Source organism: Empidonax traillii, unplaced genomic scaffold (genome assembly GCF_003031625.1).
Source record: "Empidonax traillii isolate 1590-97213 ecotype Southwest subspecies unplaced genomic scaffold, ASM303162v1 scaffold460:size473327, whole genome shotgun sequence".
In the NCBI taxonomy this organism is placed as follows: Eukaryota; Metazoa; Chordata; class Aves; order Passeriformes; family Tyrannidae; genus Empidonax; species Empidonax traillii.
This window is the reverse complement of record NW_020955653.1, coordinates 26336-41765: the sequence shown is the minus strand read 5'-3', so window position 1 is coordinate 41765 and position 15430 is coordinate 26336.

Genomic DNA, 15430 nt, shown 5'->3' with positions numbered 1-15430 from the left:
GGATATGTGTCTTGGGGCCAAGTCACTGGTTATCTCTAGCTCCTTGAGGGGCTATAGGCAGAAGGAGGTGGGGGAGTTAAAATCCCTCTGGTTCTAGCTGTGATTAAATCCATTCTGTTGGGATATTTTGGTGAGTCAAATGCCATTAAAATATCTCAGAGCATCTGTAGACTAAACCAATACTCATATTTGTTGTCTGGAAGGTCACTTCTCCAAGGTCAGACTGACAGGGACCACTGTGGGGTTTTATGCCTTTACTCATAGTCTAGGATGTGTTGCCCTTTCCCACCAACATGCACTAACATCACCTAATTATTCCCTGATGCTGGCTAATTGTGTTTTCAATCTTGCCTGCTCTTTCTGTTGGACATCATAGTTAGTGGCTTTTGGGATTAGGTGGTTGGTTCATTGGAGGTGCTAGGGAGTGCTTCACAAGCAGCTGTACTGAGGGACACAGAAAGGTGCTGTGTGGATCACCCTTGCTTAGACATCCCTATCAAGGCTGTCAGTGATGGTAAGGTGGGCAGCTTTGGTGATCCTATCCTCCACATCCCTCACTGCTGCGGGGACAAGCAAGGTAACAATTGCCTGTGACTAAAAAAGGCTTGTAGGTAAAATACCAGGTGAAGCATGGCTGCAACCTGGAGATGAGGAGGATAACACCAGCTGTGTAGCCAATGTGCTGAACATGTCTCATAAGTGGGGTATGTGAACTGCTGATGGTGGCTCAGCCCATGGACAGATGCATGGATAAAGATCACAAGAATGGCTTTCTGCTGGTATGCATGAGTGTCTGACTGAAAGCCAAGTGACATATGAAAGGAAATCCTCCTAAAATTATCACTGAGATTTAAATTAGGCTCCTTGTCTTGCTAACCTGCAGGAGGCTAAAAGTGATGATTCTTTATCAATTTTGTCTTGAACCATGCTGAATATACACATGACTTTCCATAAAATATAGAGAAAATGTGTATATCATTACAGAAGAGACAATGTGAGTGGATAGTTTACTAACCATGTCTTTCCAGAAATCCAGGTTCAAATACTACTTTTTCAAAGAGGAGGCAAAGGATGTGTGTTACAAAACACTCCTGGCTGCTTAGCATTGTGACAAATACCTGGTACATATTTGAAAAGGAGGTTGGGAACATGATTCAGTGATTAGAAAAGTGAATTGTAATGAGGTTTAATTGTTCTATTCTCAGAATTCCCAAGGGGTATTCTAGCAAGATCTCAGTGTCAACTCTATAGCTGCAGTGAAGAGTATCACTGAAAACTGGGCATTAATCCCTTCATTTCATAACAGTTACAGGGCAACTGCAAGTGTTGTCATAGAAGTGATAATATGGGTAAAGAAATAAATTTCATTTTTTAATTACATTTTCTCAAAACAGATACTTACATTTCCTTCACTTTATTAATAACATTGCTAAAAATGTATGTCCTGCAATATCTTTTCATGTGAGGATGACCAACCTAATGCATACTTTTCCTCTCTAAATTCTCTCCTGCATTGGAAGCAGCATCAAGGGGGGTTTATTTACATTTCTATGATGTTTTTATTTTAAAATCTTGCTCACTAACTTAGGCAATTAGTGCATACCATTGTCCATCAAGGCCAAGGAGATGCTTTTTTAAAATGCAACATAAAAAATCATTAACCCTCTTATCGTTTTGTTGCAGTTTAAATATTCACGTATTTTCACTGCACATTCAGTTAGACAACAGCAAGTTTCCCAAGGAAAAGTTTAACAATGGCATTTTGCCAGAATAATTGTTTGGCCAAGTACAGGAACAAGATGGACAAGCCAAGTAATCATCCTAGAACACAGTGGTCCCAAAGAGAGCTCTGTGTTTACAGGGCCCTGCATCTTCCAAAGTTAATTTGGAAAGGTTTCCTACTGTGTATTTCAATAAAAAGCAAAATATACTAATTTACTTTCTAATTTACTTTCCCCAAATTAGAGTCTTAAATGTTGACAAAGGCTGTAAATGTCATCTGCTTGGGATGTGCCGTGTATAACTCTGATAATATGGGAAACTTCTTTCAGAAAATTCTTAAATCTTAAACATTAATCCCAAATCAATGGAGTTTCCTTTTGCAGAACTGGGTGGTTTGGTTTATTTTTTATCCTTTTTTTGTCCCCCAAAATGTGCTATTGTGTCCATTTTTTTTTCTAATTATATACTGGAGAGAATACACAAGTAACAAGAAAATTGGCACACACTTCAGTGTGAGCAGACTAGGGATTCAATCTGCTAACCAGCCCGTCACACTCAGCGCTTAGGCAATAACTCATTGTTTCCAAAAAAGTTCTGTTTTTTTCCTTTGAATCTCAGATGTGGAAAGTTCCACAACATTATATTGCTAAGCATATGGAAAACAGAGAACTTTTCTACATCACTTTCTCTTGATAGATAGGGCTGGGCTTGTATCCTGGTACACAGGGTGAGGGACAAACTTTGTCTCTGAAGCCTTCTGAAGTGTTCCTGGCTCTTCCTATTCTTATAACACTACATCACTGATAAATCCAAAAAACTTCTTGCAATTATCATTACTCCCTTACAAGCACTCCAAACCCCTGACACACTCATTTCTCTTTTCTGTGGTGATTTTGCGGCATCTTTTTGTCACTCTATGCTTTTTCCACATGATATTCTGACTTCAGGTTCGAGTAGCTTTTATTCTGCAGAATGCACATTATATATATATTTATATACTTATATTTATATATTTATATAAATGTAAATTTTTACATATAAAGTATAAACACACCACTTACTTTCTTCCCATGCTCATTACTTATTTGTAGTAAGCTCTACAATCCCTCTAGACATTACCAAGCACACTTGGGTACAACTCTACAGAGTATTATACAACATAAGTAGGTGGTACTATTTTTGTATCACCATATCTTACCATGTAAGTAGAACATTGGAAGGACATAAAAATGATTAAGTGGATCAAAGAGATAAAGTGGCACGTCTTACAATGCCAGTGGTACCAGAAAGGGAAACAATTTCCAGAAGCTGTTGTTCCTGCTCTGCTCCACTTCCCGTGGCTGGCTCCTCCTGCTTTAATTCCTTGAATACCACATATTTTCATTTATTATCTCCTGTTGTGTCACTTTTATACATAGAAAATGTGTCACAGGTGCAGAGGATGATATTTACTTGAAACCAAGCCAAGCAATGCATTAGGTGAATGTAGCTCAACTTTTGTCACTGATAGTTTTCTTGAGTTTTCTTAAAGATTTTGAAACAGGTCTGAATTTTAAAAGTAATCCTGAACAAATTTGGGTTAAAATGTGATGTGAAGGTATGAGAGCAGAACTCAGTCTGCTGTTTTCAGTGACTTTAGGAAAGTATTTGGTTCCTGTTGCTCAGATTGCCACTTATAAGAGTAAGAAACATTGCCAGTAACACATTTGGCCTGAGGATACAACAGTTCTTCAGAAGCCCTGATAATCAGTCTCACGGCACCCTTATGTGTAGTTACTGGAAGCTTTTATTATGCTTATTTTACAAAATACAGTGAAACCTGTTACTCCAAGACTGTTCAAATCAGTGGTAGAACTGGAAATGGCATTACCATCGCCCCTGCCCAACATCAGGACCCTGAGTGCACCAGCAATTCTCACTAGTCCTGACCAGCCTCACATGGGGCTCCCCTCAGAACTGTCCACAGATGTGATATCCCATTTCAGCTCAGCCTGCTGCCCTCAGTTTGTGCCAGAGCTGCCTTGTGTGTTGGTCTCCAGCCCTGCTTCTCCCCTGAATGGATCTCTTTGACTGACACTGCAGGATGTCTCTTGCCCTGTCTCCTGGATGGGCACATTGTAGCCCCATCACCAGCCCTGCTGGTGATATTTCTTTTTCAGGAAACCTTCAGTTTCAAACAGATCAGAAGATTAATCTTCATTGTCAATTTTCTTTGAAACATTTTAGCTTTTCATCAAGGAGAAGAAATAATTTGTCAGAGTAGCTATTTCATTTCTGAAGGCATTTTCAGTTGGAAAGACTGATAGAAAAATTTTGACTGACTTCATAATAGTTATCGAACTCTTTAACAAAATGATGCCTCTGGTGAACTTGCAGGAAATGTTTTCTGAAAAAAAAAAAATCACCTGCAAATAAAATTAAAAAATTCAGTTCAAGGGATTTTTGTGAATCTGTCCTAATGTCACCGATGTGGGGAAATAGCAGTGAGAAGCAAAAATTTCTTGACCCAGAAACAGGATGGAAATAATAATGCTTGCTGATGGATTACATCAATCCTCTCAGTCAGCAAACACACACTTAGCCCATTGCAGAAGAGAAAACCTGAGATTTGGAGTGATTTAGAAAATGAGTGTGACCATGTCATGTGTTCCAAGAGTCCTATTTAAAAACAAAGGGAATACAAAGAATGGACTGTCTACAGGTCTTTCCAAAATTAGCAAGGAACAAGCCTAATGCCTTCTGATTTTTTTTCCTTGTGAACCCATGCTCTGCTTCCTGTGAAGCCTAAGCAAGATTTTTAGAAAACAATTCAGTGTAAGACACATTTGTTAATGTACCCACCATATGAAAGGATTAAGGCAAAGCAATAGGAGTATTCTCTAGGTTTGTCCTGAAAATTCTCTTTTCAATAAAACAACCACCACCAAAAACCCAGAACAAAAAAGCAACCTCAAAATAAATTAAAAGAACATACAGCAAGAGCAATAAGGTACACTAGGGAAAGTTTTCTAAGTCCATTACTATCCACGCTTCAAGGCCTTAAGAGGAAAAAGGCCTTGTTGCTGTGCATGGAATAGCTATGGAAAATATGCCCACTTGTGCCCTACTGCATAATTAAATGTTCTATAAATTATGGATGTGCCACGATAGCACACAGGAGAATATAAAAAAAGAGTATTACGCGGAACCATTGCTTCAAACCAGCTGTCTCCTTCCTCAGATTAGCTGATGTTTTCACTTCCTAAAAAAAAGCTAAATGATGTGTGAATGAGAGAAGGAGCACACAACCAAAAGCATTACAGTTAGTATTTTGCTGTTGCTGTTTTTTAAAGCATAAAATTGCCACGGAGAGTGCTGCCTGGGGGGAAAGGTTTCTTTTCAAAACTCCGTCTCAGTAAGAGGATATTTTGAAGATGGTATTTTTCAATTGAGGTTCTACAAGCAGTAATAAAGATCAGTGGGATCCAATTATTTACACCTTTAATGAGCCTCATCAACTCAGTTTAAATGTGTATAAGTGTTGGGGTTAATACAGCAATTACAGGATCTACAGCAAGCGGTGGCATGATGTCATACCAGGAGTGGAGAGCCAAATACATAGAGGAACTTGGAGAACAGACCTTGGAAGGAAAGGAATCCATCATTTGAGACTGTGCCTTATAAGTTTTACTTTAAGAGGCGAATCTATACATAGATTCATCCTCCATTTTATGTTCCCTTCTTCATGGACTTTTCTGCCTTCTCAGGCGGCAACATTTGCACCATTGGTTGCGATACCAGGAGGTACCAACCAATCAGCTTGTTCGACGGACTTTTGCCTTCAGGCATTCCTCTGTTGTCACCCAGTTCGTCTTCCCTATGTTTATTCATGTCCCTTTACCCAATCCGTGTGAGAGGATTTGCATGCTCCTCCTTCCCTCCACCTAGTTTCTAGAACCTCCCCTTCCAAACCCTATAATAATCGTCCATTTTAATAAAGCTCAGTTCAGCTGTGTGCTGTCCTGTGTTCCGCATCTATCTCGTCTCCTTGCCTCTCTTCTGAGCTGCGTGAGTGAGCGAGAGTGTGTGAGCTGGGGCAAGCCGGTTGCTTCTTCGCTTAACCATCTCACTGAAGAGCAACTAACCCTGGAGCTGGACCGCTCCCCTTCCTTGACACACCGAACCGTGTCATGTAAGATCACTATGTTAATTTAGGATTTGGAAGAGATACATCTGTTTATAGTGAAGTGGTTACAATGACTGGTCTAAGATGACTCAGAGACTCAGACTGATCTGTCCAAGAAAAATAAAAACGCTCCCTATAACTTACTAAAATAAACAAAAAAATCTTTATGGAATATTACAGGATCTATGACTGTCTTATCCACAGAAGCTGAACATTCTGGTAGAAGAGCCGTCAATTTACAAAACTCCATTGTTATAAATAAAAGGACATTGATATATTATGCTAATGTTGAATTCAAATTAGGGGCATTCCAGAAGTGAGACCTGCACCCGTTTTTAGTTCTTACCAGCAAGTCAAATCTGAAATAAAGTGTGCCGAGAGGGAACTCAACACAATGACTACCTCTACACCACAAATTACATGATGAACATTGATGGATCTAAACCTTAGAGTTCTCTTCCTTAGAAAGATTTAGCCTGAGAAAAGTCTCAGCTGTCACAGTCTTAACCTGAATTTTATTTTTTTCTTCTCTCCTACTGCTGGAAATTGACTTCTGAGAAATGCAGGGGTGGGCAAGAAAGAACAATTAGTTATGGTCACTTGTACTCAGATAACTCTCATCATAAAGGATTTGCCGGTACATATTTTGCTGCCTTCCACAGGCTACAATTAGAATTGTCCATTTGTTATCCATGGACTCTGACACTAATAGTCAAGAGACTCAGACCACCATAAGATTTTTTTTCCCCATAAGTTTTTCATAGGAATACTTCATTTCTATAGAATTTTTTCAAAAGAAAATAAAAATGAAACATTTCTTTTCAGATTGTTTTCAGCCAAAATGTCCTTCTAATGACTAAATAGAACAGTAAAGTCAATGTCTCTGAAGCTCTGACTTTGGAACCACTTACAGACAATGCATTTCTTTGTAGCACATTTCCTTTTGGAATCTCTGTTACCAGGGATCCATTTTGTTTACTTCTGGGTATGGGTCTCTGGATACTGATAGGTAATGCATTGGTTTCTGTCTGACCAGCTGTGAGATTTTTCAAGGGCACTGGATATATTTTGATAGTAGCCCAGAGAATATGGTCAGGGAAGGCAATGAATACAGATGAATTGCTTATACAAGGCCATAGCTGAAATAAAACTTTTATTAAAATACTTCTAACAATGATTTTACCTGTGCCCTGTGAAATGAAAAGTATGTGCCAATATTGTGAATTTCATAGTGTGTTGTTTTGATGACGCACATCAAAATAAAAAGTCAACCCGACCAAAAACACACACAAGCAAAAAATGCAACAAAGAGAGGATAACTTTGTCTTGTTTTTTATAAAACCACATGTGGAAATGACAGAATTTCCCTAAACTGTTCAGATCTCTCTGTGTTTTACTCCTCTCTGTAACAGATGCTGACCATACACATTGCAGGGGACAGATACTTGGCTTTCAGCACTGAAAGCATGGAGATCTACCTTTGGTCTCACAAATACCTTTGAATACTTATCCTGCTTGCTGTGGCCACCATCTGTCAGTGATTTCCAAAATATTCCTTCTATTCAGACATTTTTAAAAAGTCCCATCCTTTTCTGAAAAGAAATACCCATAATTGCCTTTGTTCTCTCACTGTATTTCAAAATGGTCAAAGCATATGACATAGTGAAAAACATAGAGTCCTTCTGGATGACAGATTGTAAGAATATAATTTCAGGGACATAGAGGAAAATTTGAAATGAAAAGTTTAAAAAGTCAACATTTATGATAATTCCAACTCCCTTCACTTCTTTTTTTTTTTTTTTTTAAACATATTGTGGTCTATGAGGAAGAGGGGCTGAGTCATGATCTTCAGAGGAGTTGGCAATTTGATCGCTGCAAAGTGCCAAATGTTCAAAGCCCAAGCAGAAGAGGGAGTGAGTAATTAAGTGGTTTGTTTCTTCTTGCACTCAATAGTTGAGGTCCCCCAGGACTGCAGCAGTGCTGAGCAGCCAGAGGGTTTCATGGATCAGTGGTTCATTCAGCCAAAGCACAAAGAAGATAAAGGTGAAAGCAAGATAATAGTGGCTTTTCCACATGTATGTCATTAGGAAAATGAATTACCCTGGAGAGATTTTGAAGGGGAGGGCAGAGAGAGGGGGCAAAGGCACCAAGGTTATGCACAGGCAGTGGAGGTAATATCCTGACTGGAGTTTGATTTCAAAGGTGCAGGGCTGAAAGAGGGCAAAGCCTTGACTGCTGGATGCAGGAGGCTGCAGGCAGCAAGCCTGGCTCTCTGTCAACATGACTGAAATGAACTTTCAGCAACATCCATGAAGTCTTTGAGTCACCAGAGGGTAAAATGTTCTTGATTAAGGAGAGCTAAAGAATATCACAGTATCAGGTCATGCATGACCTCCTGGATGAAATGGTTGGCCTTTCTTCTTGGGTGAATTCATAGTAAATATTTTTGTAGTATTTTAAATATTTCTTACTGCTGGATAAAGGAGCAATCACATCATTTCATGCCATGAAGAGTAAAAGCTTCCCTTGGAGATGATAAAATCCACTTGAGAGTTATTTCTTGATGTGCTGTAATATTTTCCCTGACCTCACAGTTTGCAAAAGAGGGTTGTTGTGAATTAATTCACTAATAGTATCATAACGGCATGACTGGATGCTGGTTCAGTATTTGGCAATGAAACATTATATTTCCCACCATCATATTCTTGGGAAAAACTATGACACAAAACTGGCTCTGTCAGTTTTCAAAATATCTTCATTTAGAGTGAAAGTTTTGAAAGTAGGCAGGTTTTTTCTATGTTGTTAACACATTATAGTTCAATGTGGAAAATATGCCCTGGCTGGTATAACTCCAATCTCCAGTCAAAGCTGTTATTATTATTGTAGTAGAAATGTTGATCCAATTAATGTCAGAGCCTCGCTGACCAGTCTTGCAGATGCACACACCCAGAACCATATTTTCTGTGATGGTAACATTAAGTTTCTTTTTTTGATGTGCTCAGTGTCATGGAACTTTTTCTTGAGAAGAAAAAAAAATGACCACAAAAACAAACCCACAACAAAAATACAAGAGTGATGATCTCTTCAGAATTGAGGTAATTTTGAAATCACATCTAACCAGTATATGCCAATAATGCTAACATTTAAGTTTTTCAAGTGCAACCAGCCTTTGTACACACCTAACAGTGCAGGGTCTCTGGATCAGTCTGGACCTGTATTAGCCTGAACTGATATAAGCTTGTTTTAACTGTGAGAGCAATTCTCTGTCCATCAAACAGTCAAATTGACTTTTGCCTAACTTGTTCTAGCTCAGTTCTGTGACTACCCATTGAGTAACTAACCTGACATTGTGTATAGCAACTTCACATGGCGTATAACTTTTCTGTCAAAATTAGCTTGGGCTGTGAGTGTGAGTGTTGTTATGACTGAACTAATAACAGCTGCATTGTATTTTAATTATGTCCACAAAGTGTCCCCAAGGGTACTGAGGGAACTGGCAGAAATGCTCACTGAGCCACTCTCCATATGGCATTTCACAGAACCACAGAATCACAGAATATACTGAGTTGGAAGGGACCCACAAGGGTCACAGAATCACAGAATGAAATAGGTTGGAAAAGACCTCTGAGATCATCAAGTTCAACCTATGATCTAAAACCACCTTATCAACTAGACCATGACACTAAGTGCCACATCCAATCTTTTCCTGAACACCTCCAGGGACAGTGATTCCACCATCTTCCTGGGCAGCCCATTCCAACACCCAATCACTCCTTCCGTGAAGAACTTCTTCCTAATGTCTAACCTAAACCTCCCCTGGAGCAGCTTAAGACTATGTCCTATGTCCTACTGTTAGTTGCCTGGGAGAAGAGACTGACTACAAGCTCCTTTCAGGTAGTTGTAGAGGTCGCCCCAGAGCTTCTTCCTCTCCAGGTCAAACACTCGCACCTCCCTTAGCTGCTCCTCACAGGAGAAGCATTGTGCTCCAGTGCCTTCACCAGCCTTGCTGCCCTTCTTTGCACACACTCCAGCTCTTCAACATCTTTCCTAAACTGAGGGGCCCAAAACTGAACAGTACTCGAGGTGCGGCCTCACCAGTGCTGAGTACAGGGGCAGAATCACTGCCCTGGTCCTGCTGCCCATACTATTCCTGACACAGGCCAGGATGCCTTTGGCTTTCTTGGCCACCTGGGCACACTCCTGGCTCATGTTCAGCTTCCTGTTAATCAGAACCCCCAGGTCCCCTTCTACCTGGCCACTGATCAGCCACTCTGATCTCAGCCTGTAGTGGTGCATGGGGTTGTTGTGGCCAAAGTGCAGGGCCTTGGCACTTGGTCTTGTTGAACCTAATACCATTGGATTTGGTCCACCTATCCAGCTTCTTCAGATCCCTCTGCAAAGCCCTCCTACCCTCCAGCAGATCAACACTCCCCCTCAACTTCCCCCTTTGCCATCTGCAAATTTGCTAATGGATTATCGAGTCCAACTCTGGCCCTGCACAGGACCATCCCCAAGAGTCACACCTTGTCCCCAAGAGTATTGTCCAAACGTTTCTTGAACTCAGGCTTGATGCTGCCTGGCTAAAAAGGAATTTGGCAAGTGTGATGCCTATCTACAAGAAGGGCTAGAAGAACAGTCCAGGGAACTACAGGCCTGTCAGCATGACCTTGATGCTGGGGAAGCCCAGGGAAGGCCAGATCATCCTGAGTGCTATCATATGGCACTGCAGGGCAACCAGGTATGGGGCAAGAACTACTAAGCAGTGTTGAGTTACTGCAGTTTTGTTAACATTAAGCTGAAAGTAAGTCACGAATAGTAGATTAACATGTTTTGGAGGGTCAACTTTGAAAAAGACTTATTGGATACTTGAGTAGATGAAAATACAAGTTTAGGTGAAGACTCTTTGGTAGAAAGCCAGAAGATCTGTAACTTAAAACTCAGCACACAGCAAATTATTTATTATAGCAAGAGTTCGTTCTGCCTGTCTCTTTGCTGACTCTTGCCTTTAGCTGCCTAATGGGATTCTCTGGGAAAGAGATAAAAATTAAATGAAATAACTCACTCCGAATGAGCTACATGTAATTGCAGAAATAAGTGATTACAATGAGATCACTTCTTACTGGGGGAGTAAAGAATTCCCATTTTGTCCTTCTTGACAGATTAGAAGACTGAAGTCAGTCTGAAATAGCTTTTAGATGCCTAAACTTACCCTGACTTCACTGGAGGTATGATAATTTGCTACGAAGTTGAATTGGGGTCAGGGGAAGAACTTGCACTACCCCTGCCCTCCCACTTTCTTGAGCAATACTTGGGGTGTTCAGAACCAGCCAAGTGCTGGTGAGCCATAGAAAATAGAACACTTAACACCGAGAGCCAGAAACAAAATCTATTTATAAAAACATATGACTTTGACAAATCATGATTTCTTGCCATTTTCCTGAAAATCTAACACCTTCCCTAAGGGATGCTTTACATGCTCAATCTCTATGCTTTGCCAATACAGAAGCTGTTAAGAAGGAAAGGGCAAAACATTTGGGATTGTGTCTTTGGTTTTTTTTTTTTTTTTTCCCCAGAAAATCTAATCTCAGACTGATGACAAACTTTTGAAATGTTACAAAAGGAAGAAATGAATGCATTAAAGTGTTGGAAATTTTGACATAAATATCTTGGCTTATATGTAGCATTCATCTGCATTGGATACAGGTGGCTGTAGCCTCAAGTGGAACTGGGAACTTCAAAGCTATGAAGCTTCAACATGACTGTATGCTTTGGGATAATCTCTGGCATCGTGTGCAAGGCTGCAGCCTTCTTCAGTGCAGAGTAAACCAAAACCTCAGGGTAAGTCTGGACTAAAGGACACAGAAGTATGTAATACCTGCTGGACCGCTGGTGATTGTGATTATAAGAAGACTTTAATTGGTTAAAACCTCTATTATTGCCACTGAAGGAAAGGACAAAAATATCATCTCTTCCCACAGGAGTGCACAGCTGTAGCTTGCCCACCTTTAATTCTTTCCTTATTGTGAGGTAGGTATTTTTAAAAATTATCCTGCACAGGTATTTCAGACAATGTGTCTCTTAATTTTTTTGCTAAAAAAATAATTTACTGCAAATCACCTCGTAAGTTATTTTATCTTATAAAATTTCCTACATCCTTCAGCTTTTCTTTCTCTACACACACATCAAGAAAGGTAGTATTGCATATGTGTAAACTGGGCTAGAATTAGCTTGTATTATATGCTGTAGAAATATGCTTTAGATAAGGTAAAAAGTCTTTAAGGATTAATTTTAGGTTTCTGCATATGTGGTATTTACTCTCCATGCTGCTATAAGCATTGAGGTATGAAAACAGATTGGTAATTTTTAAGAAAGTCTCCATTGAAAATACAATTTTTATTTCCATCACAGTCCTGCTCCAGATATAATCAGCATTCAAATTATTGTTTTCTGAAAGGTGGCTAGTTCTATAATTAAAATAATCAGGAAAATGTATTCATATAATATGAAGGAATAAGTAAGAATCGGGAAAAAACACTTCTGCTGTACCACTGTCAGGACATAGCCACAGAAATTTCACAGGTAGTTATTATTGCGTTTTACATTCTGTTGTAATCAGATAGTTTTGAAACGTTAATGATGCTCAGATAGTAAAACTGAGTAGGACTCCAGCATTTATAAAGCAGGCAGTAATCTTCCCTTCAGTCTGATGCATTGGCAGAGTTTACCTATTGTACTGTAACACCCCAGCATCGGAGCTGCAAGCTCATCCAGAAGTTTTACTTTTAAAAACATATACAGAGTTCTTTAATATCTCAAGATACAGTAAAGAGGGGAAGCCACACACTTTTCCTCAAGAGGTAATTTGTACTGATAATTTTAGGGGACAAAATAAGACAACTTGGCATCAAAAGGGTGTCATACTGTTGCCTAAAAGGCTGTGGAGGAAAAAAGACTCCAAGCCAAATTAGGTAGGAGGTAGGATAAGGATACAAAAGGCCTTAATGAGCCCCCAGGTTTCCAGGAATACCACCACTTTGTGCACCTGAATGCAGGTGTTTCCAATTTTTATAATGATTTTCACCCAATCCCTGTCCAGCCACTGCCCAGGTTCTGCCCCCCAACATGCCTTTCGGGAATTGAGTCTGGGGATGTTTGGGACCCCTCTTCTTCATCGTCATCTTCTTCAGAGCACATGCTGTTCCTGGAGGCTTTCCAGAGCTCTGGACCTAAAGGTTGTTGCTATAGTCTATGGCTATATCTTCTTGTGCAGATTTTAAGGTGTTTTCTACAATTCTACCTTGAAAATGAGACTAAACAGACTAATGGAATTTAGGGGAATTGATGTGGGAATGGGCAACAGGGTTTGCTATGTGTAATTGTTGTGTTAAAGGGTAAGTGATAATGTGCTGCTCCTTTAAAATCTACATTCACTATATAACTACTTCTAAAATGTACAAAATTAAACAAAAATTTAAAACTTTAGGCATCATACTATCAAAACAAAGCATATGCCTTTGGTTTTATCTGCTCTGGTCCTTATCGCCACCCCCCTAGGTGGGACTTGAGGCCCACTGGCCATTCTGGGGTTCCAGGGTGAGGGGCAGTGTTCTCACTGTCCCTGCCAACATGAGGCTGGGTTAGGGGCTGTAGGAGGTGTGGGGATCTACAGATTTCCCTGGCTGCTTGTGACTGACAGCTACTCTGGGGCTTCCCATTTGGGCTCCAGGGGCTGCCATAAGGGATATGTCACCACCCATAAGGCATATGTCACCACACTATGTGACCTCTGTGAGGTTTGACCCAGCAGTGTAAACTCTAGTGAATATAACTTTATAATAGAATTATTCTCCTAGAATCATTTGGGTTGGAAAAAAACATTAAGATCATTCAGTCCAACCACGAAATTGTGCTGAATTGAGACACCTATAGGTGAGCTAGTAATTCATTGCTCTCTTTATAGTTAAAGGAAAGAGAAGGTGTTGGATTTTTTAGGGGGCAGTTCATCCTGTCCAACACAGATGCTGTGTGATCTTGCAGTGCAATCCTTGGCATGAAAGCAGATAAACATGCTTTTCAGCAAACAGGGGGTTTTATTCAAGTAACAGAAGCATTTCACAAAGCACAGTGTCCTAAGTCTGTTTACCCAGGTTTCAAAACTCACAATCAAATCATCAGGAGCAGGGGAAGAGCTTTGGCTTTTATTTCTCTTGTTGCTGTAGGGATTATGTTTCACAGAAATCTGTTAGACAGCCCTGAGTCTGGATATCCACACAGCACTTCTGTGACTGGTCGGTGATGGGTCTTGCAGTGGAGCACTACAGCACTTCTTTTTTTCCTTAGCTTTGAAGTAGGCTATTTTTATGTTTTATTTTATAAATTTATATATTTATTATATTTATCATATTTTTCATATACTTTTGTTGTATATATTTATGATATATCTTTGCAACCTATGACCCCTCAGCCTGCTCACTGTCCAGTAGAAGGAGCAGCAAGTCTGTCCGTTCAGCAGAATTGCACCTTTTGCTCTCCAGAGGGCATCTTGGGCTGACAAAATTGTTCAAGCCCAGCTGCCAAGTCATTATCTCCAAAGTAACAGGCTCTCACCTGTTCTTTTGTCACACTGTGTTTGGATTTAAATGAGAGAGAAGAGGCTGAAGGAAGCCAGCCTTACCTGTCCTCATTTGCACCCCACCTCACACACTGAGGCTCCTGATCCATGAACGTGGCTGAGCCTTCCCAGCCCATTGCATTCAAGATGCTCCAATTTGATAAGCAAAGCATAAAGGCGCAGTCACAATCAAGTTGTAAGGGCTGTACAGGAAGTCAATGAGAAAGGCAGGACTACAATTCAAAAGTCAACCTTAGCTGACAACATGACACAGTACGATGGGTACCAGAGTCAAAGGGATTAAGCGAGGCAGTAGGAGCAAACAGTCTTTTTCTCCTAGCTTTTGTTTAATGATTTTGGGTGAGGGAATTGCAGAGGAAAGGAGAAGGACTTGTGATGGCTTCTGTTCTTCAGATAAATCTGCGTGTTAAGGGTTCAGTCTTTGGGATGAATAACCCACAGCCTGTACAGAGTTTTCAGATGGAGTAGCTAAATGTTGAAATTCATGAGTCTGTGTGTTTTAATGGACATTTATTGTAGGAATTCGAACATCTTTTGTGTATATGCCTCTAGTTCAAGATGAAATACAGGATAAGAAAAAAGCCTAAAAGTATTTCATGTTTAATAACTCAGCAGCTGTAATGCCCTGGCCTGTTTAGCAGATTTAAGGGAAGGTAGTTTGATTTTCTCTGGGCCGTACATGGGAGAAACAACAAAACCCTCAGGAGGTTCAATAACAAGCAACTTTTTATCTGGAAATTTTAGGACATCCAGATAGAATATGGCACTTGGCAAACTTTCACTTAGCCAACTTTGAAACATACAGACAGAACAAGACACTCAGCAAGGCACTGATTGGACTTTTTTGGCCAGGCTTACAATGTATTTCGAGAAGAAGAAGGTTGGAGAAGAAAGAGAAAGAAGAAGGAGGG